General features: G+C 41.4%; 1 protein-coding gene across 2 annotated transcripts in view; it reads left to right on the top strand.

The window, feature by feature from the left end:
* PLPPR1 (phospholipid phosphatase related 1) overlaps window positions 1-27,394 on the top strand; it is a 289,407-nt gene that overhangs the window by 37,470 nt on the left and 224,543 nt on the right. The window contains exon 2 of one of the 2 annotated variants that reach the window (XM_038769828.1): window positions 15,657-15,733. The exons of the other annotated variant lie outside the window; for it this stretch is intronic. The gene's annotated coding sequence lies outside the window, so the exon portion shown is untranslated. The remainder of the gene's footprint in view (window positions 1-15,656; window positions 15,734-27,394) is intronic. 2 annotated transcript variants of the gene reach the window in all.

Below are 27,394 nucleotides of genomic sequence, written 5' to 3'. Positions count from 1 at the left end.
ACTTAATACGAGCGTGTCTTAGTGGAAAGAGCATGAGCTTGGGAGTCAGAGGTTGTGGGTTCTAATCCTGGCTCCACCACTTATCAGCTGTGTGACTTTGGGCAAGTCACTTACCTTCTCTGTGCCTCAGTTACCTCATCTGTAAAATGGGGATTAAAACTGTGACTCCCATGTGGGACAACCTAATTACCCTGTATCTACCCCAGCACTTAGAACAGTGCTTGGCACATAGCACTTAACAAATACCATCATTATTATTTTTACCATTGATTGATATTTTAATCAGATTCTGAGGGTGTGATTCATAAAACCAATATAAATTCAAAACTCCATCCATGTATTATGCACCAAAAGATTACCCCTTGCTGCATTGTTCCTTTTGTTTCCTTCAGTACCTAGTACCATTTTTATTTCTTCCTCTAGGCGCCATGATCTTCTCAAAGTTTCTGTTCAAAGAGATTGTGGGCTGTCTTTTGATTTTAAGTCTGGTACATAGATGGGGTTGGTGAAATTGCTCTAGAAATCAAATATGGCACCTGTGATTGGCTCAGGTCTCATAGCCATATAGAAAAATGGATACTAAGATGTACAGTAAAATTTTTCTATGGACTTGCAGCTGAGCGTCTTGATAAACAGTAAGCATAGCAGTCTTTGTGGGGGCCTCCATGTGAGTTGGGATAGGATGAGAAGTAGCGTGCCTCAGTGGAAAGAGCCCAGGCTTGGGAGTCAGAGGTCATGGATTCTAATCCTGGCTCCACTGCTTGTCAGCTGTGTGACCTTGGGCAAGTCGCTTGACTACTCTGTGCCTCAGTTACCTCATCTGTAAGATGGGAAGTAAGACTGTGAGCCCCACGTGGGACAACCTGATGATTTTGTACCCTCCCCAGTGCTTAGAACAGTGCTTTGCACATAGTAAGCACTTAATAAATGTCATCATTATTATTATTATGAGACCCTCGTGGAATGAGCATGAGTTGGGGCTCTCTCATTACAAATACGGTGGGGTCTTCACTCTGCAAGTTACGGGTTGGGGGTCTTTCTGACCTGAAAGGGGACTGAGGTCTCTAACGCCTGAGTGGGAGCTGGGTGCAGCCTGGAGTTTTTGCAGTGTGCAAAGGGGCTCACTGTTGCCCGGCATGAACTATCAAGGGGCAATTGCCTGGATTGATTAACATGCTAGGACATCTGAGTATATTTTTGATCAAAATCAATAGTGAGGGATATTGAACTTCATATTCTCCTCAACACGCTATCCAACCTTGGCTTCACAGAATCTGTCCTCTCCTGGTTCTCCTCTTATCTCTCCGGCCATTCATTCCCAGTCTGTTTTGCGAGCTCCTCCTTCCCCTCACATCCCCTTACTGCAGGGGTTCCTCAAGGGTCAGTTCTTGGTCCCCTTCTGTTCTCTATCTACACTCACTCTCTTGGTGAATTCATTCACTCCCACGGCTTCAACTATCATCTCTACGCTGATGACACCCAAATCTACATACCTGCCCCTGCTCTCTTTCCCTCCCTTCAGGCTCGTGTCTCCTCCTGCCTTCAAGAAATCTCCATCTGGATGTCTGCCCACTATCTAAAACTCAATATGTCCAAGACTGAACTCCTTATCTTCCCTCCCAAACCCTGCCCTCTCCCTGACTTTCCCATCACTGTTGACGGTGCTACCATCCTTCCCGTCTCACAAGCCCGCAACCTCGGTGTCATCCTCAACTCTGCTCTCTTGTTCACCTCTCACATCCAATCCGTCACCAAAAACTGCTGCTCTCACCTCCACAACATCACCGAGATCTGCCCTTTCCTCTCCATTCAAACCGCAACCCTGCTGGTTCAATCTCTCATCCTATCCCGACTGGATTACTGCATCAGCCTCCTCTCTGATCTCTCCTCCTCCTGTCTCTCCCCACTTCAATCTATGCTTCACGCTGCTGCCTGGATCATCTTTGTGCAGAAAGACTCTGGGCATGTTACTCCCCTCCTCAAAAATCTCCAGTGGCTACCAATCAACCTACGCATCAGGCAAAAACTCCTCACTCTCGGCTTCAAGGCTCTCCATCACCTCGCCCCCTCCTACCTCACCTCCCTTCTTTTCTTCTACAGCCCAGCCTGCACCCTCTGCTCCTCTGTCACTAGCCTCCTCACTTTGCCTCGTTCTTGCCTGTCCTGCCATCTACCCTGGGGCCCACGTCCTCCCCCTGGACTGGAATGCCCTCCCTTTGCTCATCCACCAAGCTAGCTCTCTTCCTCCCTTCGAAGCCCTACTGACAGCTCACCTCCTCCAGGAGGCCTTCCCAGACTGAGCCACCTCCTTCCTCTGCCCCTCCCCATCCCCCCCGCCCTACCTCCTTCCCCTCCCCATAGCACCTGTATATATGTTTGTACAGATTTATTACTCTATTTATTTTACTTGTACATATTTACTATTCTATTTATTTTATTTTGTTTATATGTTTTGTTTTGTTGTCTGCCTCCCCCTTCTAGACTGTGAGCCCGCTGTTGGGTAGGGATCGTCTCTATATGTTGCCAACTTGTACTTCCCAAGCACTTAGTACAGTGCTCTGCACACAGTAAGTGCTCAATAAATATGATTGAATTAATGAATGAATATTGAAACTGGCATTGCTTTTCACAGAAAGTGCATTATTTGCAAATGAAGGGGCTTTTTTTCAATGCAGTCCCAGAGCTGATCGAAACACACTTTCTACAAAGCGTTTTTCTTAAACATGTTAATATAGAATGAAAGGATATTGTTTTGTTTTAACATGGATTCATTACCATATTCCAAAGCACTCTAGACTTTGAATATCAAAGCATTTGTTTATTCATCTACTGTGAAGAATGAATGCTCTAAAAATAGATAAAAGAAACTCTAATGAGGTTTAAGCACAGTTTTATGAATTTTAAAAATGTAGTTTGCATGAATCTTTCAAGGTTTACATTTCCAGGGCACATTAAGCTAAATTATGTTTAAAAGTTAAAAATCATGAATGAAATATTTAGTTCCTTTGTGCAAATGGGGGGGGGGGTAAATTTTTTGTCTATAAGCTGCCTCTTGCATTCAGGTGATAGAAATAGCATCAATAATCCCTGAAATCATTAACTCAGGTTCTGGCAAAAGTGATCCATCCTTTTGTTGGCCTCTGCCCTACCCAAGTAGATGTCTCAATGTCATCTCTTATATTGCAGGATCCTGTGACTAAATGTTAATGTCGGAGGGCTAGTAAGCTCTAATCAAACTCTAAGTACCTCCTGATGGTGAAATTTTCTAGCACCTGAAAACTGCAGCCAGTGGAGATCCAAACCATTCTTATATGCATTTTTTGGCAAACAAAACAATATTCTTTTCTAAACCTTTTCTAGAATTACCCCATTTCAGGCTCTCATAGAGTAGCTGTTTGAGTATAATAATATAATAATGATGGTATTTCTTAAGGGCTTAATATGTGCTAAGCGCTTAATACATGCCAAGCACTGTTCTAAGCCCTGGGGTAGATACAAAATTGTCAAGTTGTCCCACATGGGGCTCACAGTCTTAAATCCCCATTTTACAGATGAGATAACTGAGGCACAGAGAAGTGAAGTGACTTGCCCAAAGTCACCCAACTGACAAGTGGCGGAGCCGGGATTAGGACCCATGACCTTTGACTCCCAAGCCAGGGATCTTTCCACTGAGCCATGCTGCCTCTCTGCTTCTTGGCTTCAGAGCTCTCCATCACCACGCCCCCTCCTGCCTGACCTCCCTTCTCTCCTTCTACAGCCCAGCCTGCACACTCCACTCTGCCACTAACCTCCTCACTGTGCCTTGTTCTCTCCTGACCCACCTCTGGACAGTATCCTACTATCACCCGTATGAAATATCAAATAGAGGACTGGATTTCTTGTTTTACTTTAAGACCTTATCTAGGCCACTCAACTCTCTTTGGTGCATACCCCACTAGCAAGTGTGTTCTTGTTTGTTAAACTACTTGCAGTCACTTCTTAAATGAGCAAGGTAGAAACAGACTAAGATAACAAATAAATTGCTTCTTCAGATAACTTTACTTGGGGAAGCTGTTTTCAGTTATTTTCTCGCTGGACTGTTGTTGAAAAATCATTCTGAAATACAAAGGTGAAAAGATAATTCTTAGGGCCTCAAGACAGAATCCTTTTATATCTTTCATAATTTTATTTCTGAATTTTCTTGTGCATTTCTTTTCATGGTTTCTTTGTCTAATCTATCCCTCAATACAATCTGGTGGTGAATTTTAATATTCTAGTTCTATCCATCCAAAAGGCTTTGGTTTGGGAAAGACATACAATCAATCATTCGACCAATCAATGGCATTTATTGAGCACTTACTGTGAGCAGAGCACTGTACTAAGTGCTTGGGAGAGTACAATATAACTGAGTTGGTAGAAATGTTTGCTATCCACAAGGAGATTACAGTCTAGAGGGGGAGACAGACATTGTAAGCCCGTTGTGGGCAGGGATTGTCTCTATAGCTGTATTGTACTTTCCAAGTGCTTAGTACAGTGCTCTGCACACATTAAGTGCTCAATAAATACGATTGAATGAATGAATGCATAAGTGCAGTGGGGCTGAGTGTGGGGTGAATAAAGGGTACAAATCCAAGTGCAAGGTTGATGCAGAAGGGAGAGGGAGTAGGGGAAATGAAAGTTTAGTCAGAGAAGGCCTCTTGGAGGAGATATGATATTAGTAGGGCTTTGAAGATGAAGAAAGTGATCATCTGTCAGATATGAAGAGGGAGGGAGTTCCAGGTCACAGGCAGAGAGTGGACAAGGGATAGGTGGTGAAATAGAAGAGATCGAGGTACCCTGAACAGATTGTCAATAGGGAAGTGAAGTGAGTTGTAGTAGAAATTCAGTGAGATAAGATAGAAGAGTGCGAGGTGATTAAGTGCTTTACAGTCAAAGGTAAAGAGTTTCTGTTTGATGTGGAAGTGGATGGACAGCCACTGGAAGTTCTTGAGGACTGAGGAGATGTGAACTGAACATTGGTTTTAGAAAAATGATCCAGCAGGCGGAGTGAAGTGTGCATTGGAGGGGGAGAGACAGGAGGCAGGGAGATCAGCAAGGAGGCTGATGCGGTAGTCAAGGTGGGATAGGGTAAGTTCTTGGACAAATACGATAGTTTTGATCAAGGGTAAAAGGGTGGATTTTAGTGATGTTGAGAAAGTGGAACCAACGGGATTTGGTGACAAATTGCATATGTACATTGAATGCAAGAAATGAGTCGAGGATAATGCCAAGGTTACAGGCTTCATTCTTTCATTCATTCATTCAATCATATTTATTGAGCGCTTACTGTGTGCAGAGCACTGTACTAAGTGCTTGGGAAGTGCAAGTTGGCAACATATATAGACGGTCCCTACCCAACAGCAGGCTCACAGTCTAGAAGGGGGAGACAGACAACAAAACATATTAACAAAATAAAATAAATAGAATAGTAAATATGTACAAGTAATGTAAATAGAGTAATAAATCTGTACAGGCTTGTAATAAATCTCACAGGCTTGTGAGAGAGGGAGAGTGGTAGTGCTTCCTACAGTGATGAGCAAGTCAGAAGGAGGACAGGTGGGAAGATGATGAGTTCTGTTTTGGACATGTTAAATTTCAGGTGTCAGTGGGGCATCCAAGTAGAGATGTCCTGAAGGCAAAAGGAAATACGAGGCTGCAGAGAAGGAGAGAGAGATCAGGGCTGGAGAGGTAGATTTGGGAATCATCGAAATAGAGATGGTTGTTGAAGCCATGGAAGTGAATGAGTTCTCCAAGGGAGTGAGTGTAGATGGAGAATAGAAGGGGACCCAGAACTGAACCTCAAGGGACTCCCACTGTTAGGGGGTGGGAGGCAGAGGAGCAGCCCAGGAAAGAGACTGAGAATGTGCAGTCAGACACAAGGACAGTGTCAGTGAAGCCAAGGTTAGATAATGTCAGGAGAAGGTGGTGGTTGACAGTGTCGGATACAGCTGAGAGATCGAGGAGGATTAGGATGGAGTTGAGGCAACTGGATTTGGCAAGAAGAAGATGTATCATTTCTTGGCTATGATGTTCATTTAAAAAACTGGGATTTTCTTCAAATGTATTCAGATGGACTCATAGCATAGATGGCATTACTTTAAGTAAAATGGGCAGGACATACAGTGCACTGAATTCTGCATTCTAATTAATTTTGAGCCATTTATCATTGTGTCAAGAGTTCCCAAGCTTTCCAAAGGCAGTATCATTATTTGCTACACACTTTTATTTCATGTTCAGGGAAGACTGCTAAGAGGAATGGTCTAGCAGAGACCAGTGTCATCCCTCATTTCTGCCTCAGTGATTTCCCGTAACAGAGTGGAATGATCCAGAGGCTTTACATGAGTTTCCAGTGGCTCAGAGTCTGTATAAGACCTTCACCTCTTTCTAGAGTTAGGTTTAATTATAAAAACAGAACAAGTGTGACATTGTTGGTAGTGAGACCTTGAACATATATATGTTTATTTGATTTCCAAAGAAGATGCTAATGACAGTAAAATCCCAACTATGTATGCAGGTGTGGCTGAAAAGGCTAATGCATAAACACCACTCAATTCCGTGCTGCATGAGTGTAAAGAGAGTTCTTTCTTATGGTGATGCATTTCCTCCTTGGAGGGCCTGCCTTTGTTTCCAAGTCTACTGCTTGCTATTCCTGTCTTTGTGAAGCTTCCACTTGAGGAGACTAACACCTCTTCCAATTGTTGCCCTCCAGGCAGGTCTGTCTATTGTGGTAGTGTCTCAGCACTTCAGTGAGGAAAAAGAAGCAGGGATACTGCTTATGTATTCTTCTCTTTTGCAAAAACATCTAGAAAAGCTGGTCGAGGGGAGCAGCTACCTAGGGAACTGGCTCCCAGGGAGATGCTAGGGTGGAGGGTCTTGAATTGCTGGGTGTTAAAAGCCACTGAACAGCTCTAAACCATACACTGTGCCCCTTATCCTTCCCAACCCGGCAAACACTTCAAAACCCCCAGGATAAAAAAACAATCAGTGAGACTTTTTTCAATTCACTGCCCTTCCCCTAAACAAATGTTATGTGTCAGGCACTGTTTTAAGAGTCGGGGCTGAGACAAAGTAATAAGGTTGGACACAGTCCATGTCCCACGTGGGGCTCACAGTCTTAATCCCCATTTTACAGATGGGGTAACTGAGGCCCAGAGAAGTGAAGTGACTTGCCCAAGGTCACATAACAGACAAGTGGTGTAGCTGGGATGAAAACCCAGGTCCTTCTGACTCCAAAGCCCATGCTCCATCCACTAGGCTACTCTGTTCATGCAAAGCCTCAGTTTAAGGAAAATCCACGTAGTAGTACTCACTCATTCCGCTAATGTCCACATGTGTCTGAGCTGTTTCTTCCAGTACCACGGTATGTTGTAATCAAACAGATTTGCATTGTTGGACTAACCTCCTAATTCTCCAGTATAATTCTAGCCAACTCTGTAGTGAAAACGTATATCATGGCAGAACTGAGGGTTTGGATCAGCATTTTTCACTTCTATGTTAACCATCCTAGTTAATGGTACTCGATGGATGTTTGCTGGCCTAAGGGAAATGAATTGGAATGCTCAATCTAGTTTCCAGGCCATGCTAGAATTGGCACACAATTACTAACATCCTTGTTGGTCTCAGGAGAGAATCCTGGATCTGAGTCTGAATTGGTCCCTTTCCAAGAACTCAGGATAAGCAACAAAACAGAGGCCACTGTGCTAGAACTGTTGGAGAAACAGGAAACATCAGCCTTTAGGACTAGCTGGCACATTCCATGGACTCTACATTATTTCATTGTTTATTAATTAGATGAAATAGACAATCAGATTGCTTTGGCCATCGAGGACTTTCTGATTCATCTGAGCTTGCCAAGCATTTCAGATGTCATCGACAACATATGAGAAATCAGAGTGGCATTCCCCGGGATTGATGGATTATGCTTACTAAAATATGAAATTTGGGGGCTGGGGTGGGAGAGGGGATTGAATGCTGAAAGATCACTCAAAATAATTTCATATTAGCTTGTTCAAGTGCTACATGTAATTATAAAATGGTGATCTCTAGTCTCCTGGTGTACACCTTCCCCTCTCTGTTTTGAGCTGGTGGGGGCGGGGGGGGGGGGGGGGGCTTGGAGTGGCAGGGAGGGGGAGGGGCACACAGTGGAGAAACTGCATTGGAATAAAAGACCAGCAGGATTTCCACCAGTGACAGTAAATCTTAGTCACCAGCCTTTAAAAGTCATGTTGGAGTTTTCCATGTTAATGCTCTCCTACACCAGAAAATCCTTCCTGCACAACCCTGTCCTGCTGGCGTTCAGCATGATTCTTTAGAAAAGATTCATTTGTCACATGCTCTGGAGGCTTAAATACACTCTTGAATCCAGCAGTATTACACCAGGGCTTACTCCCAAGAGACTTCTTGTTGTGACAGAGCGGTCTAGTAATATAATTAACATGCTGATTAAAATTTCAGCAGGTTGATAGAGGTTGAAGGAAATAGCATTGTTATTTAATTACTTTTGATTCAGCTCTAATCTATTATCACAATCAAATAAAAAAAATCTTTGGACAATTTGGAAACCTTACTATATGGTCTTTGAAAGTGTAAAATTTCTTTCTGGACTAGATATAGCTGAAACAGAATCTCTTTCTTGATGTCCACATATTCCAGTGAGAATTTTGCCCCAAATCATTTACTGAATCATTACAATCTTCACAATCTAATACAATAAATCAACCAGTCATATTTATTAAATGCTTACTGTTTGGAGTATTAGCACTTGAACAAGCTTACTCAATAAATACGATTGAATGAATGAATATTAGGTAGACACATTCCCTGCCCACAATCATTATTATTTGGGGAAAATACTGTGTTTATTATGTAGTTTTTAGAAAAAATTGAAACTATCAGGAGTGATCTCCCTAAAATCTCCCCTGCTCCTCTCCAGTCCCTCCCTCCTCCTGCTCCTTCTTCAACTCTCCTATTTTTTCCCAGCAGTATCTGAAGAGATCTCCTGCCTTCTCTCAAAATCCACACCCTCTACCTGCACCTCTGACTCCATCCCTTCAAACCTTATCAATGCACTTGCCCCTCCCTTTTTCCCTTCCTGACTGCTGTCTTCAACTGTTCGCTCTCCAATGATTTTTTTTCCCCACTTTCAAACATGTTCATGTCTTCCCTATCCTAAAAAAAAACTTCCTTGACCCCACGGCTCCCTCCAGTTATCACTCCATCTCCCTCCAACATTCCTCTCCAAACTCCTTGAGCACGGTGTTGCTCTACCTCCCATCCCCTAACTGGGGGAGTCCCTCAGGGTTCAGTTTTGGGTACCCTTCTATTCTCCATCTACACCCACTTCCTTGGAGAACTCATTTGCTCCCATTATTTCCGCTAACATTTCTATGCAGATGATTTCCAAATCTATATCTCCAGCCCTGATCCCTCTCCTTCTCTACAGTCTCGCATTTCCTACTGCCTTCAGGACACCTTTACTTGAATGTACTGCTGACACCTCAAACCCAACATGTCCAAAACAGAACTCCTTATCTTCCTACCCAAACCCCATCCTCCCCTCATTTTCCTGTAACTGTAGACAAGACCACCATCCTCCCTGTCTCCCAAGCTTGTAACCTTGGTGTTATCCTTGACTCATCTCTCTCATTCAACCAAAATATTCAATCTGTCACCAAATCCTTTTGGTTCAACCTTTACAACATTGCTAAAATCCATCATTTCCTTTCCATCCAAACTGCTACCATATTAATCCAAACTTATCTTATCCCGATTTGATTATGGCATCAGCTGTCTTGCTGACCTCCCTTCCTCCTGTCTCTCCCCACTCCAATCCATATTTCACACTGCTGCCCCAAACATTTTTCTTGCAAAAGCATTCAGTCCGTGTTTCCCCAATCCACAAGAAATTCCAGTGGTTGTCCATCCACCTCCCCATCAAACAGAAATGCCTTACCATAGACTTTAGAAGTACTCAATCACCTTGCCCACTCCTACCTAACTTCCCTGATTTGCTACTACAATCCAGGCAGCCAACACACTTCACTTCTCTTTTGCCGAGCGACTCTATGTACCTTGATCTTATCTGTCACACCACCAACCTCTCGTCCCTGTCCTGCCTCTAGCCTGGAACTCCCTCCTTTTTCATATATGACAGATGATCCTGCAAAGTCCAGACCCCTCTAGGGCTTCCTGTTTCTCTTGGGAGCAGCTATAGCTCAACATGTCCTATAGAGTTGAAGTCTCCAGGGCAAAAAGTTAGAAGGGAAACCCACAGGATAAGCCAGTCTAGAATGCACACTGTTGAACTGTCCTTTTCCAAGAGCTTAGTACAGTGCTCTGCACACAGTAAGTGCTCAGTAAATATCACTGATTGATTGAGTGATTGATACAGCCCCTTTAAGGTCTCTATCAGCACCCAAAGGGAAAAAGAGGAAGTAGGGGCAGTGCTGGGGGAATAAGTAGGGCAACACCTTGGGCAGAGAATGGGAGGGGTTATGGGTGGCTGTATTACCCAGGGGAGTGGGCAAATACAGCATAAAAAGCAGAATGTGGAAGGAATAGAGTCAGTCTGTCATCAGCAAGCCGTCCTAGTGCTAGAACTTGGTGATGTGAGGCGTCGGTTGTGCTGGTTTGGGGGACATGACATTTTACATAGCAGCACAGCAACACGACAACGGGGACCCCAGTTAACTATGAATGTGTAGAGACCTCAAGACTCTGAATATTCCTTGACACAACACCAATTCGGCCATCACGAAACAATCCAGTGGGAAAAGACAGACACTAAAACAAATTATAGATAGGAGGGGATAATAAAGTGTAAAAATAAATATAAAGGGCTATGGAGGTTTGAGTATCGAAGTACTGTAGGAGATGTAATTTTAGTAGGGGTTTGAAGACAGGGAGAGGAGTGGTCTGTTGGATGTGCAGCGGGACAGAGTTTCAGGCTGGAGCGAAGGCATGAGCAAGAGGGTGGCAGTGGGAGAGACGAGGACGAGCCACAGTGAGTAGGTAGCAACAACGGCCACCATTATGGCTTCCTTTCTTCAGAGGAAGGTGGCAAGAGAAGTCTGCAATACCACTGAAAGTTGTTGTGGCTATATCAGAGAACCTTTTGTTCCCCAGTATCTTTCCCCAGAAAGCCACTGCCATGGCTGAATTGGAGGCCTGGCCACATTCAGCTACATCTTTTCAGAACTCAGTTGGCTAAATACTGAAATATGAGGGTTGTTCCCTCATACTATGGGAAAATTAAGACCAGTGATTTGCAAATACCTGATCTTGCACAGTTCTAGCCTCCTTTCATCTCATGATAATGAAATGATGATCAGTTAGATCAAATGGTCAGAGTGTAATATAATACATCAGAGCATACCATTCATTCATTCATCCAATAGTATTTATTGAGCACTTACTGTGTAAAGCACTGTACTAAGTACTTGGGAGAGCACAATATAACAACAAACTGGAGTAAAAGACCAGAAATAAGTGCCTTGGTTTCGGTCATAATTTCTAGCTGAGCTACATCTCAAAGGAATGAATATCCATTACAATTCAATATGTAACTCACAAATATTGCATTGTCAACTGATGGGAGTGAATTCTACCACATGGATAGCAGATATTTCTAGGGCTCTGTGGCTAGGACTGTCACCACCAAACCTGCTGTGGTATCCACCGGGACAAATGGGCATATTCAGTAAAGAGGCCAGCTTGTTTGTGGGCACATCAACCATTTTCAGGTTGTGAAAAAGCAATATATATACACAGCATTCTGCAATACACCACTCTCTATTTCATTCATTGGTCTTGGCACCCAAAGCTTCATCAGTAATAGAATCCAAAGCTGCAGACTTTGAGTGAATTTTTTCTGCTTACAAAGCTAAGTCATTCTCCTATGGCCTTTAATGAGGATAGTAAACCAGATTTGTAAATTAATGGATTTGTCACACTTGAATCTTCCCTTCTTACTCCTGTTTACCTTTTTCCTTCATTCAGCAAATGAAAGTAGACTGACGTGTGTAGGATGTTGAATTTCTCTTTCGCACCCATGTCTGGTTTTTCCAGTCCATAGCAAAAGAACATTCCGTTTGAGTTTTCAGCATTGCAGGGGGTGGTGCAAATCTACAGAATCATCTTTTCTCAAGGAAAAAAAGGATAATGAAAACATGAAACATTAATATCCTATTAAAATATGATGATATTCCAAACAGAAATTTATCATCAGCTCACAAGGAGAAATGGAAATGACCCTTTGGGTCATTTAGTCCATTTCTCTCTTGCTGCAAGAATGTTAAAACATGAATTCTGGAGAAAAGTGTGAATGAAGAGGATTTGACTTTATTGCTAATGTTTTAAAGCTGTTTTGTTCAGAAGTTTGCATTTGAATTCAGAAAAAAATTATTATCCCTAAAAGGCAGATGCTACACCATTCCTTTGCTTTTTAGCATAATCAGTGATTTATTTTTTTTTTCAGGAGGCACAAAAATCACTATCTAAAAACACAGGCCCTGGCCCCTACTGACAAATTTGCATGGTGGGAGCCCAATTTTATGTAGAAAACAAGAGGAGGCTAGGTTCCATAAAGACTGCAAATATTTTTCTATGTATAAATGAGTTTCATTCAACAAACACATACAATTCACAAGTCCTTAGATTGGGAGCTCCATGAGGGACAGGGACTATGTCCAACCTGATTATCTTGTATCTACCCCAGTTCTTAGTACAGTGCTTGGCACATAGTAAGCACTTAACAAATATCCCAATCATTATTATTAGTAATATCATCATCAAGTCCCTCTCTGTGAGAAGATTGGTGACCAGGGCCCCTAGGGGGGAAAGGAGAATAAGAAAAGAAAGGGAAAGGAGAGGGGAGAGTAAAAGACAGGGGAAAAAGGAAAGAGAAAAAGGAGAAGAGGAAAGGATAGGGAAAGAGTAGGAAAAAGAAAGATCTGGGGCAGGGACTGTATCTGATTTGATTACCTTGAATTTACCCCAGTGCTTAAACATAAAACAGACCTAATAAATATTGTAATTGTTATACTATCCCTGTACTGCTGCCCCTTTATTGTAGCCACTACCACCAACATTGCAGGAACAACTATGGTACCTGGCTCAGGATAAGTCTGATGAGCTGGGGTCACTGTGTTTGGGGCAATTTCTAACAGTGAACAGCAGCACCAGGTCCAGGAAATGGCATGGGAATCAATAGATTGACTCCTGGGGTTTATAGAGAGATGACCAGTCTCATCTGCTCACCCTCAGAGACTTGGCTCAAACATATTGGACACCAGGCCTGGAGGAGAAAGGAGCCACTGGTCCAACCCTGGGGCTCAATTAGTGGCCAGTGGAATGTCATCTTATTCTGAAGCTGGGCCCAGGAGTTGGGGCCTGTCAGTGGAGGACAGAGGCAGAGTCAATATCTTGGATCCACTTCCAATCCCCATCTGATTCCAAAGTGTGGGGCCATAGTTAATCCACCCAGCCCAAAGCTTTTGGTCCCCCAACCCTGGCCCTGCCTCCCACTTGCCTCCATGGAGTTAGTGCTCCTATTTGGGTAGCATTTCTAATGAAAAGGGTGGCCTGGAAGAGAGAGAGGGAGGAAGGAATGGACAGAGCAAAAAAAAAAAGAGCAACAAGGAAGGGAGGGAGAGAGGGAGGGAAGGATAGAAGGAGGTTAAGGAGAGGAGAGGGAGGAAGAGAGGGAAGGAGGGAGGAAGACAGAGGAAGGGAGGGAAGAAAGGAAAGAGTGAGGAAGGGAGAGAGGGAAGATGGAAAGGAAAGAGGGATGGAGGGAAATTAAGGGAGGCAAAAACAGGAAAGGTGAAAGGAGGGATGGAGAGAGAGAAAAAAGGGAGGGATGCGGAGGGAAGGGGAGAGGGAGGAAGGTAGGAAAGGAAGGGAGGAATGGAGGAAGGAAGGGAGAGAGGAAAGAAGCAAGGAAGGGGGCAAAGAGGAAGGGATGAAAGGGGGAAGGAGGGAGGAGGAAGGGGGGAAGAGGAAAAGGGAAGGAGGAAGGGAAGGAAGGAAGGAAGAAAAGATTATTTCTTCGTAATAACTGTAAAACAACAGGAAAGGAGAGTGCCCACTGGGAATATGGTAAGACAGGTTTAAGGTTCAGTCTGAGATTAGAGTTTTTTTATGTACTCTTAGTAGATTATATAGCACTGCCTTGCTCTTCAAAGATCAAGCTGCTAATGGTATTATTATCTATATGTGTGGGTGTGGCTGGAAAGACAAATGTGTGACCAACTGCATGGGTGTGAAGACTGTGCTTTGGTTTGCTATTGCTTCTGCCTGAAGAGCCCATTATTAGTTGTGATTCTGTTTCCTTGCTTTCACCACTTGCCTGACACCTTTGCTAAAGGAAACCTACCAATTTCTGATGACTGAAAGCCATTTTGGCCTGCTTGCTCTTGTCGTGTTCCATAGCTTCTACTCAGGATTTGCACTTCTGTGCTACTGTTCTTTTTTCTACCCTATTTAGTCTCACAAGGAATTATAATTCATAAATAGACTTTTTAACCATGAAAGTCACAAGGTTCAAATCCTGTTCCCTCTTGGGATATATATTAGAGAAGCAGCGTGGCTCAGTGGAAAGAGCCTGGGCTTTGGAGTCAGTGGTCATGGATTCAGATCCCAGCTCTGCCAATTGTCAGGTGTGTGACTTTGGGCAAGTCACTTAACTTCTCTGCGCCTCAGTTACTTCATCTGTAAAATGGGGATTGACTGTGAGTCCCCTGTGGGACAACCTGATCACCTTGTAACCTCCCCAGAACTTAGAACAGTGCTTTGCACATAGTAAGTGCTTAATAAATGCCAACATTATTACTATTAATATTATATTAGGAGTATGCATCTATTAGAGCTGTAAAGCAAAGAATGTGTCTGCCAACTCTGTTCCACTGTACTCTCGCAAGCACTTAGTACAATGCTCTGCACATAGTAAAGTTGATCGATAAAGTTAGCTATTGGCATAGGATTCAGCATTTTTATTTTGCATCTCAATAATACAACAGGCCTCTTTGAAAGGTTCAGTACATTCCAACCAATCATTTTTCATAGTGGGCTTCCTGTAAACTTGAAAATAAATGGCAAAACTAACCCCTAGCAGCTATTTCAACAACAACAACAAAAACTCATTAGGCCTCAGTAATCTGCCACAGAACCACCAAAATAAAGAAAGCCTTGTGGAAGGTCAGCCTAAATTTTACAAACCAGTTAGTCTGTGTGACTTCCCAGGGTTTTCCTACCATTCTATCTAGAAATTTAGACAGACAATGTACATCTAGGTAAATTTAATTTGTTGTAGTTTATCAGTTCAAGAAAGTTTTTATTGTCTTTTCCAAGCACATTTCCACAGCTTCAGATAAAATGAGAAGCTGTGAGGAAGCAACACATTAAGAAACTGCTCATGGACATGGCCAGTTTGATATCACGAATAGAAAATTTTGAAGGCTAAATGTCTTTGAAAACTATTGGGAAGGAAATTGTGCATTGTGTCTTTCAGCTAAGAAGATGAACTTCAAGAAAAATAAAGTGGGGGGAGCCTATGCATGTTCTATATCTTTTGGGATGATGGTAAACTGTCTGTTTCTCCTTCCGCACTATTCTCTCCCCATTTCCTTCTTCCCTTCCAGGAGAGTGCAGTGTGCCAGAGCAGGACAGAGTTAATCTGAAACCCCATCAGCCCCTGCCAGTGCTTCAGGAGGAACTTGTGAGTTTTCTTTATCTTTCTCTCTCTCTCTGCCCCTCTCACCCAGTGGCTTGACATTGTCTTTCTGTGGGGTGGGGATGTCTTACCCTCACCTGCATTCCCCGGTCTCTTTCTAGCCACTTTTTTTATGGTATTTGTTAAGCACTTACTAAGTGCCAGGCACTGTTCTAAATTCTGGGGTAGTTACAAGATAATCAGATTGGACACAGTCCCTGTCCCAAATGGGGCTCACAATCTTAATCCCCATTTTAAAGATGAAATAACTGAGGCACAGAGAAGTTAAATGACTTGCCCAAAGTTACACAGCAGGCAAATGGTGGAGGAAGGATGAGAAGCCAGGTACTCTGACTCCCAGGCTCGTGCTCTTCGCACTAGGCCACACTGCTTCCCTGTAGACCTGTCGTCCCCTCTGCTAGACAGTGAAACCCAGACCTGAGTAAAGCTCCCTTCACTGCATAAACACCTAACCAATGTCATTACTCCTGTTACTATTGCACGACTTTTTGCTCTGTCTTTGACAGATTAGGCTAACAGTGATAAACGGTTTTAATAATAATGATGATTATGATAAGCTGAAGGGCTCTAGGAAAATGTAAATGGAGTAAAACATACGAAAGTTGAACTTTCAGCTAAAACAAGGCTTATTTTTACTCTTTAGATTGGAGGCTGCCCCAAGATCACTAGCAAGGGCGGTTACGTGCCTGGATCTCCAGCCCTGATCTCTCTCCTTCTCTGCAGTCTCACATATCCTCCTACTTTCAGGACATCCTACTGACACCTCAAACTTAACATGTCAAAAGCAGAACTCTTTTATCTTCCCACTCAAACCCTGTCCTCCCCTGCCTTTCCCATCCTTATAGGTGGCACCACCATCCTCCCTGTCTCATAAGGACATAAGGATAAGGATAACCTTGGCGTTTTCCTCAACTCAACTCTCTCATTCAAACCACATATTCAATCTGTCACTAAATCCTGTCAATTCAACTTCCACAACCACTAAAATCCATCTTTTCTTCTCCATCCAAACTACTACCATGTTAATCCAAGCACTTATCCTATCCCGTCTTGATTACTGTATCAGCCTCCTTGCTGACCTCCCTGCCTCCTGCCTCTCCCCACTCCCATTCATACTTCACTCTGCTGCCTGGATCATTTTTCTACAAAAACATTCAGTCCATGTTTTCTCACTCCTCAAGAACCTCCAGTGGTTGCCCATCCACCTCTGCATCAAACAGAAACTTCTTACCATCAGCTTTAAAGCACTCAATCACCTTTCCCCTTCCTACTTTATCTCCATGCTCTCCTAATACAAGCCAGCCCGCACATTTCGCTCCTCTAACATCACCCTACTCACTGAACCTCAATCTCATTTATTTTGCCGTTGACCTCCCACCTACGTCCTGCCTCTGGCCTGGACAGTTCCTTCTTTCTCATATCCAAACAGTCACTTTCCACACCTTCAAATCTTTATTGAAGGCACATCTCCCCTCATTTCCTCTCCCCCTGTGTCATCCTTGCACTTGGATTTGCTCCCTTTATTCACCCCTCCCTCAGCCCCATGCCACTTATATACATATCTGTAATTTATTTATATCAATATCTGTCTCCTCCTTTAGACTGTAAGCTCATTGTGGGCAGGGAATGTAGCTACCAACTCTGTTATTTTGTGCCCTCCCAAGTGCTTAGTATAGTGCTGTGCACGCAGTAAGCTCTCGATGAATATGACTGATTGATTGATTGACTTGGCGAAATGGGGCACAGGGCTCATTAGGGTACCTGCAGGCTCAGCCACATCTCTCATGCTTGGGTCCCATTTGGCACACAGAAAATGCTTAAGAAATATCATGTTGCTTGCTATGTTAGAGACCCTGTCTTTACTTCTGTTTTAGGTTGTCAAGTACAGTTGCCTAGTACAGTGTTCAATGAGATTTTCAGTAACTATGACTGATTGTGATAATCATTGGTATGTATCCTTCCTCTATTTGCATCTATGCTATTTTTATGGAAGCAATCCTTGCCTCCACTTAATAGCTATATTTAGAACTACTGTGTATGAAAAGTGAGTCCAATATCCTGGACTGGAGAGGAATACTGATTTCAACTCAGCATCTTACATTCAGGGCTTTGGTTGCTAGTGTGTGCTTAAAATTACCTTGGGAAAGAATAGCTTACTGTGCCAGAAAATTGCATTTAAATAATGTATAAATCCCGAACTCAATGCTCTGAAATGAAGTTAGACTTTAATATATTTCACAGGGAAAATTATGCATTCTAAACTATTCTTAAGCTTCAAGCTACAGATAAAAATGCTGAATTTTTTGGTTGTTTGTTCATCCATACACCCAGGAATCTTTCAGATTTGGCAAAGAGTGATTATTTTAGGCTTTAAAAAGGGTGTGTCTTGATGTGTAAAACTGTGAAGCAATTATTAATTATACTCTTGATAGACATGCTGATGTAGGTGATAAAAGCAGGAGAATGAACTAGAATTGAAAACCAAGTTCCTCATTCTGGTCCACAGAAAAGGCAGGAACATTTGACAGGCCCTGGATGAATGGGGAGCATATTTTTTAGAGAAAGACATTGGTGGGAAGCAGAAACATCAATAGCACTACATCCTCTGAGGGAGGATGCAATGAATGAATGGCTGATGAGACTCAGTTTGCCATTTTGTGATGTACTTACAATCATAAAGGGACCTAAGAGGGCTGAATGACAGTGGTCTTTGGGATGAAGGAATCAGAAGCTTGAAAAGTTTATCTGGTTATTTTCATAGCACACAATGATCTCTGGAACCTGTGCCCTGGAGCACGGCTGTTTTAACATCTGCAGAATCCTAGTCACGAGTCATGTATGCTACTTGGATCTTTGCTTCAGCCAACCATCCTTTATTTTTCACCTCAATGTAATCCATTTTCACTCCCCATTTCTGTTAAATCCTTTAAGGAAGTTCTAAAGTGAAACAACCTAAGCCAAAACAATTCAGATAAGGCTGTCTGAATTAACCATTTTTCTGAACCAAAACTTGTTCTGGAAAAAAAAAAGGTTCGGGTTTCAGTCAGGGGTTCCTTCAGCAGAAAATTCACTGCACATGATCAGTAAAGAACATAATTGAAAAGAGAGTCAGCTAGGAAGTGCGCTCAAGCTAGCTAATGACTTTCTCTTTCTTGCCTAACCTGCATGTATAAAGAGCAAAAAGGTCTATTCCAATGTCCATGAAGGACAAGAAGGTCACAAAATGTGATCCTATTTCCATGTAAAGTACTAAAGACACCAAGTTGGTATTTATGTTCTTGCAAGCAGGAAAGACATTGCAAATTGTCAAAAGATTCAAATCTCCCAACAGAAAAAATTGTTGACTGTGAAAGAACAATGGGAAACAGTCTAGGTAGAGAATGAAGTGGGTATCTGATTCTAGCCTAAATTTCCAGTCTACCAGAAAGAAAATGTAATCCAGAATTGAGCCATGAAAAAAATAGAGCTATTAAATGAAATCCTTTTCATTGGGTACAAAACCCAAATGCATTTCATAAAGTAGTAGAAGCCTCTTGAATAAAAGCAATGAAACCAGCTTCAAGCAATCACTCCAGGGACCAACAAAAATTGACTGCTTAGTCAGGGAAGAGCTTTAATGAAAGACTGAATGAAAATGACATGGGATACTGTTAGAGTACTCAAAAGAGGTCCCTTAAGGCAGGTGACTTTCTACTATAGTGAGTCCTCAGAGGAGATTCCACTGCAACTCTTAATGGATAAGACCTAATAACTACCAACTCTCTTGTATTGTACTCTTCCAAGAGCTTCAGTGCAATGCTCTGCACACTGAAAGCAGTTAATAAATGTGATTGACAGATTGATTATTTGATAAACTAATTCTATTTGGAATCCAAATAAGAATCCTTAGTTGTTTATTAAAGATCAAATTCACTGGGTTAAATGCCTGGAGAAGGAAAGGGAAATCCCAAAGTCAGTAATAATAGCAATGCATGTGTTTGTGTAACATTTCACAAAGGAATCAATTAATGGTATTTACTGAGCACTTACTGTGTGCAGAGCTCTGTATTAAGCTCTCAGGAGAGTATAACATAACAGAATTGTTAGGCATGTTCCCTGCCCACAAGGAGCTTACAGGCTAGATGGAGAATCCCAGCTACTACCACAGAGGAAAATGGATCTTTCCCATATAAAAGAGAAAGTGGAAAAAAACAGATCAGGTTAATCAATCAATGGTATTTATTGAGCCCTTACTGTGTGCAGAACACTGTATTAAGAGCTTAGGAGCGTTCAATACTACAGAGTTGGTAGGTGCTTTCCCTGCCCACAGTGAGCTTACCATCTAGTGACCCTTACAACTATCCAAGCCCAGAGCAACCTTTACTCTCACTCAAAACAGTATCTAACATGCCTCCAACTATCTGTATGTCTGTATCTATATCCTTCATTCTCAGCCCAATGTTGGGTAGGGATTGTCTCTATCTGTTGCCGAATTGTACTTTCCAAGAACTTAGTACAGTGCTCTGCACACAGTAGGCACTCAATAAATATGATTGAATGAATGGGTGAATCTACCCCCGCTTCCTTACAATTTATATTTCTGAATGGATACTCCAGAACAGCATAAAAAGCCAATTGCCTCTTGCTTCTAATTCAGAAACAAAGATCTCTTTGCATGTTTAATTTATTCAAATAAGTGCAATTAATCTCAGAATAAACCCTGTAAATCGGCAATTACTATTACTTCTGTACACACTCCAATAGCCAATTCTGCAGCCAACTAGAAAGCCTGGCTTAACCTCAATCAATAAATGTAATGAAGAACATTCAGAGTATACTGCTAATGTTCATATTAATGTTGTGTCCGTTCTTTCTGAAATTTTAAAATTCAGAACTCAAAATATTCCACAATAAGTACTCGATGAGAGGAAAGTCTGTTTATTCCTATGAACCATTTGTTGCCTATTTAGTAAGCCTGTAATCTATCATTAGGATGAGAATCAGAGGTTTGATTTCATTTTCTCCAGTCTTCTACAGTTGATTTTCCATTCTCAACAATGACCTCATTAACACAATTCCTTCATCAATGGAGGAATGTCTTCCCTAAACTGAAATTTGGTTGCTAGTACAACAGTTCATACTTGGAATTCATTTCAAAGTTACATATCTCAGTTTTCTAACTCATGCCTTCAAATTAAGCAATAAGAACATTGTACCTAATACACAATCCTTTTTTGGCTATTGATTTAAACTAGCACACCTTCGCACATCTCAGTCTTCTGAATTCCAACATTTAAACAAAATCACACAGCACAGTAAAAAAATGTCTACACCTTTAGTACGCTTTTCTTAAGGATGATAAGCAAATTTTAATTTTGCCTGGAAAAAAAAAATTGGTCTGTCCTAAGCTGGAGCTAGAATTGCATTTCATGACTGCTATATCAGTTTATCCTAAATACTTAACAATAACAGTATCTATTATTCAACCTTCTTATAATGAAAAATATATTGTGCACTGCTCACCAAAAAATGTCACCAGAAAATTATGTACTTGATTAGAATGGAGACTAGCTGACATTGGTATTTCAGCTGTCATTTACCCTTTGGCAATCAAGTAATTTTTTCAACCTTTTGTATATTTATTATTTCTTCCGAAGAAATTCCTTTTTCACTAAAAGTATAACCTTGTCAAGAAGAACTACAGTATTGACCCCAAAACTGAATTTGTTTTGTTGGATTACCGATCCTTGAATATCACTGTTAAATGAATTAAACAAATATTTTGACATCTTACACTGATTTCAAGGGCTGAGAACAGAGGCTCCTTAGGAATTTTCCTTTCCTGGCAAACTAGCTCATGTTAACAGTTTTTCAATATAAAATAGCTTTCTAATGAATAAGGTACAGTGTTCATTTAAATTTCTTATTTGTAATAGAATGCTTTGCTCTTTTGGTTAAGGGAGACTATTGCACTTTAGTGCTGTTGTTTATTCATGAAAAACCTCTTTTCATTGTATACCATTTGGAAAGTCCATGAAAATACCCTTTTGTAAGTTTATAAAAATATTTTTTCACTAGGAAGGAATGCATGAAAACATTTTCAAAAAAGGGTTTTGTATATACCCAGCCTCTCAAAATGCCAACCAAACCAGTAGCTTCTGTGGCTTAGTCTATAGGGCACAGAACTTAGATGATGATGATGATGATGGTATTTGTTAAACACTTACTATGTGCCAAGCTAAATTCTCATTCCACCTCTGCCATTAGCCTGTTGTGTGACCTTGGGCAAGTTAAATTAAATTCCCTGTGCCTCAGTTTCCTCATCTGTAAAATGAAGATTAAATACTTGTTTTCCTTAGACAACAGGAAAGGAACTCTCTCTGCTCTGATTGCACTGTATCTACTCCCAAGCTTAGTATAATGTTTGGCACATTTTATTTTTTATTTTTTATGGTATTTGTTAAGTGCTTACTGTGTGTCAAGCACTGTTCTAAGTGCTGGGGTAGATACAAGTTAATGAGACCGGATACAGTCCCTGTCCCACATGGGGCTCAAAGTCTAAAGTAGAAAGGAGAACAGATTTTGAATCCCCATTTTACAGTTGAGGACACTGAGGCACAGAGAAGTGAAGTGACTTGCCCCAAATCACACATTGGAAGAGCCAGAATTACAACCCAGTCCTCTGACATACAGGACTGTGATTTTCCCACTAAGCTACAGTGCTTCTTAGACTTGTTGCCAACCTCTCACCCATGTCTTCCCTCTGGCCTGGAACTCCCTGCCCCCTTCATATCTGTCAGAGCACCATTCTCCCCACCTTCAAAGTTCTACTAAAGTCACATCTCCCAATAATAATAATAATAATAATAATAATAATAGCATTTGTTAAACACTTACTATGTGTGAAGCACTGTTCTAACCCCTGGTGGAGGGGGGGAATATAAGGTGATCAGGTTGTCCCACATGGGGCTCACAGTTTTAATCCCCATTTTACAGATGAGGTAACTGAGGCCCAGAGAAGTCAAGTGACTTGCCCAAAGTCACACAGCTGACAAGTGGCAGAGCCGGGATTAGAACCCATGACCTCTGGCACCCAAGCCCATGCTCCTTCCACTGAGCCACGCTTCCCAAGCACATAGCATAGTGTTCCGCACACAGTACATGCCTATATGCTAATAGAAATCTCTTCCACACTCTTTCAAGGAATATTGCAATAGCTATTTGCAGTGCTCAATAAGGTTTCCTCACTGCCTCTTGTTTTCCCAATCTTACAACAAGCCTATCCTGTAAAACAGTCATCTCATTTCTGATTGCTACATACCAGGTTGATGTACAGTTTTCCATTTGATTTTGAATTAATGGGAAAAGTCTACCAGTCATAGTCCTCTTGTAATACTGGTTGGGAAAGGCACCTGCACTGACCCCCTTCCCCATTTTGGTGAACAACATGTTCCTAAATATGTTCAAACCCTCAGGAGGCTGCCGAATGAAGTCACTGCATCTTCAACAAAAGAGCAAGCAATATTTTGAGCTGTCAATTCCCACTGGCCATTTATTTAGAGTACCCTGCTATCTGTGAGATGTGGCCTTTGATTTGCTCTGCCCTAAATGATAAGAGTTTGCTTTGAATTATTCATATTCTCTCAGCGGTCCCCCTATGACCAACAGCACACACTGCGAGATGGCTAGCTGGATTGCAGTCTGTGGTTTAGGAACAGAGTATCTCTATGTGTTCTCCTCAGCACAGCTGCTCCATATGCCATTGTTGAGGATGGCATTCTGCCAAAAAAAAAAATCAGTGGCCCCTGAAAAGTCTTCCCACATCTCTTCCTTTTAATCATATCCACCTAAACATCACTGGCTTACTAGACCCTGCAGAAGCCAGGTTTGGAGACTGAGATATGAAACTAGCACTGAATGTCTTGCATGAGAACAAGTCCACAAAACAATTTTTCATTCATTCATTCATGCAATTCATTCAGTGGTATTTATTGAGCACTGTACTGTGTACTAAGCTCTTGGGAGAGTACAATATAACAATGAATAGACACATTCCCTGCCCATTCCATTCTATTCCCTGGATAAACAGCTTTTATGGCACTTAAAAAGAAATACAATTAACTACTGGACCAGTAGGAATCATTTCTGGATCTCAGCACCTTGGCAATTGAATAATCTGTAATTCTAAATTACCAATGTCATTATAGTATTCATATTATTTCTGGCAAGTGCTGTACTAGATGCTTAGTACAGTATAATTCAAACACTGTCCTTGGCTTATAGGGGGCTCACAATTTTAAAAGTGGGGGAAGAGCAGACACACAAGGAACAAAGGATTTCTTTTAAAATCAGTATAAATTTGAATGGGAAGGACTCCACTGTCTGAGGGTTCTTTATTTCTCTGAACACAGCAAGTTACAGTTCGTCTCTTCATTTGTGCATGTAAGTGTAAACTCCGTGGAAATAAGGTGATGATCATTTCCTGGGGTTCTTGAGCTAAATTCTCAATCTTACTAATCCCAGGTCTCTGACAAGGCCTGAGAGTTTCCAATCAGGGCTGAAGGGAACCCAAATGATATGTTTCTGGCCTATGAGCTCTTTAAAACCTATCCCCTCCCAGGCCCCATCCCCCCTAAAATTTTTTCCCTTCCTTTGGAAAAGTTGGCACCTATGTTTGTGCAAACGCACACACGTTTTAATATCTGTAATATCTATTAACTTTATATGTTTGACCAGAATTGGACCATAGTGTGCATGTGCGACTAAATTGAAAATCTGCCCAAGAGTTTTGACTTTAAGCATGTTTAATATCCATTGGAAAAAACATCACCCTTGATGTGTCAGTGACTGTTTTGCAATTCAAAATCATGTACATCTTACTGCAGAGGGAGGGTAATGAAACAAAAATTGATTAACAGCTGGATCTGGAATGGGAGGTAGAATCAGTTATTACTTTCCAATATCTGATTTTTTTAATTTTTTTCAAAGAAAGAGTAGATTGTATTCCAGGAACATTACTTCAGGGATACAATGCTTCTAGCTGAACACCCTTCTGATTGAAATGCTATGTTATTGCCTTCAGTCACTAGAAAATCCTGCAATTATTATGGAAATACATAAAGGATAGACAGGTTTTGGGGGAGCTTTTTGTGAGGTTTACAAGCAAGCAGTTTCAAGGATTAGATTTATCTAATGCACAGTATAAACTTGCACCAGAGTGAAAGGAATTATTCACTTTCTTTTTTAGATTCTCTGTATTTTAGTGAAAATTCACCACATTGTTTTGGATAATATGCACATTACGGGAAAACACATAATGAAAATACACAATTTAAATTTATTCTTGTTGGCATTTTCCTCCCTTTTTAAGAAATTTGGGTGGAGGGGTCTGTGAGTTTTCTTGAATTTACCTTGAAGGGAAAAGGATTTCTAGGACAAATATTATACAAGAAGGAGAAACCAAGACACAGAGAAGTAGGAAATGGTAACCTGTTTATTCTCCTTGCTTTTCACTCTCTTTCTTCCCTATTCCCAGTCTAGCTAAGCTTATTGTTCTCTCATCTCAAATATGCATCTATTCCAGTAAACAGAATTGAAAAAAGTGAAAAAAAAATTGAAAAAAAATTGAAAAAATTGAAAAAAAATTTTGAAAAAAGTGACATCTGGTTTAGGAGCTTTGAACTGACCAGGAGGTCATTGCAACACATTTTTATTGTAGTTAGTATTAGCAAACCTTTTTTTTAAAAAAAATTGCCCAAGTGAATATCATAACAGTTCTTTGTCAGAGGGATGATGTTCCTGCTGATTTTCAGAAATGACCAAATTAAGCCCAGAGAGTCAAAGTGTGGATCCCTGATTCAAAGAATAAGTGAGTCACAGAGCTCATACCAGAACCCTCATTTTTGGAGCCTTGGTTTTGCCCATCAATCAAAGCTGCCTTTCTACTCTTCTCAACCAACTTCCCCTCTTTGTTAAACTAATGTTTTTCATCAAACCAGGTCTATGCCAATAAATGAATGAAATGGTAAATGATAGAATGGTAGAAGCAAGTTTTTAACGCTATAATTCCATGAAAATTGTCTCAAAAATATATAGTGTAGGAATTTGGTTCAACAGACAGGTTTGGAAATCCAGGTTCGGAAGTATGAAACATTCAGGACCAAACTGTCTTGGGCATTGGGAAATTGTCACAATGCCATATGGGGACCAAGGCATCAAGTATTGGGGCATGTAAATGGCCCATTCTATTGAAACCACTGGGGAATTAGTGTTACAAATTGATCTGTAAGAGGAGTAACAAAAGAAAACTGTGGCAGCAAACCCATAAGGAAACCATTTGTGGCTAGTATCTGAAACATGAAAGTGAGATTAAAAAGGGTAGTCCCATTCCCCTATAAATAAGCTAAAAAAGAATAATAAATAGGTATAGTGAAAGGAAATTGTGGGTTCTGTTAACTTTCACCACATTAACTGTCACATTAAGGTTCACCAGCTACCAAAAAGAAGTCTTCTCTCAATAGATTTAATGATGCTGTGTATATAGCATGTACTACACCATTTTTGTCCCACACAGTTATCAATCAAACAGAGGTATTTAGTGAGTGCTTACTGTGTGCAGAGCAGTATACTAAGTGCTTGGGAAAGTACAATGCAATAGAGTGGCCCTGACAGTTTTCAACCACCAAATCAATGGCACTTATTGAGCACTCTCTGCAGAACCCCATACTATAAGTGCTGGGAAGAGTACGATATAAGTAAACATGATCCCTGCCTTCAGAATAAACTCATATAAATCTTTGGTATTAAGCATTTACTATGTGCCAGGCACTGTTCTAAGTGCTGGGGTAGAGTAAAGCTAATAAGGTTAGATACAGTCCTTGTCCCACATGGAACCTAAGGCAGCAGGAGAACAGGTATTGAATCCCCATTTTACAGTTGAGGAAAACTGAGGTACAGAGAAGTTATTACTCTTATTATTATGATACTTGCTAAATATTTACTGTGTGCCAAGCTCTATTCTAAGCACTGGGGTAAATTAGGTTGGACGCAGTCCCTGTCCCACATTGGGCTCACACTCTCAATCCCAATTTTTTACAAAAGAGGTAAATGAGGCACAGGGAAGTTGTGATTTGCCCAAGATGGTGGAGCCAGGACTAGAACTCAAGTCCTTCTGACTCCCAGGCCCGTGCTCTTTTCACTAAGCCATGCTGCTTCTCTGAAGCTTACAATTTAGTGGGCAGTCTGAGAGGATGAATGGTTACTTTATCCCCCTTTCCCAACGAAAGATCCAGAACTAGATCCCATTCCAAGAGAAATAAAGTTACAGTAGTGACTTCCAGACTACTTGGCCAAAGCATCTAGGTTTGGATTTCAGTGTATGTATGTATCTACCTATCTATTTATAAAGAGGTCACTCCTATTTGAAGCTACTGTTAGTGGGAGTCTGTGAGTAAATATGAATGTGAGTGGTAAGATCGATGCATGCCTGATAGTGTCTTCCATTACTATCTGCATGTCACAATCATTCTTTTGCTGCATCTGCTTTCCTTAGTGTCTGGTGTTCCTCTTTCTTTATAATTGTGATCTTCTCAAAGCCTCTGTTCTGAATCACTTGATTGCTAATTGCTTACTGGCATACTGCACTGGGAAAGTCCCTATGTACTTGGG

This window comes from Tachyglossus aculeatus, chromosome X4, assembly GCF_015852505.1.
Source record: "Tachyglossus aculeatus isolate mTacAcu1 chromosome X4, mTacAcu1.pri, whole genome shotgun sequence".
NCBI classification, from domain to species: domain Eukaryota; kingdom Metazoa; phylum Chordata; class Mammalia; order Monotremata; family Tachyglossidae; genus Tachyglossus; species Tachyglossus aculeatus.
Note: the sequence above shows the minus strand (reverse complement) of the source record. Positions and strands in the feature narration are given on the sequence as shown.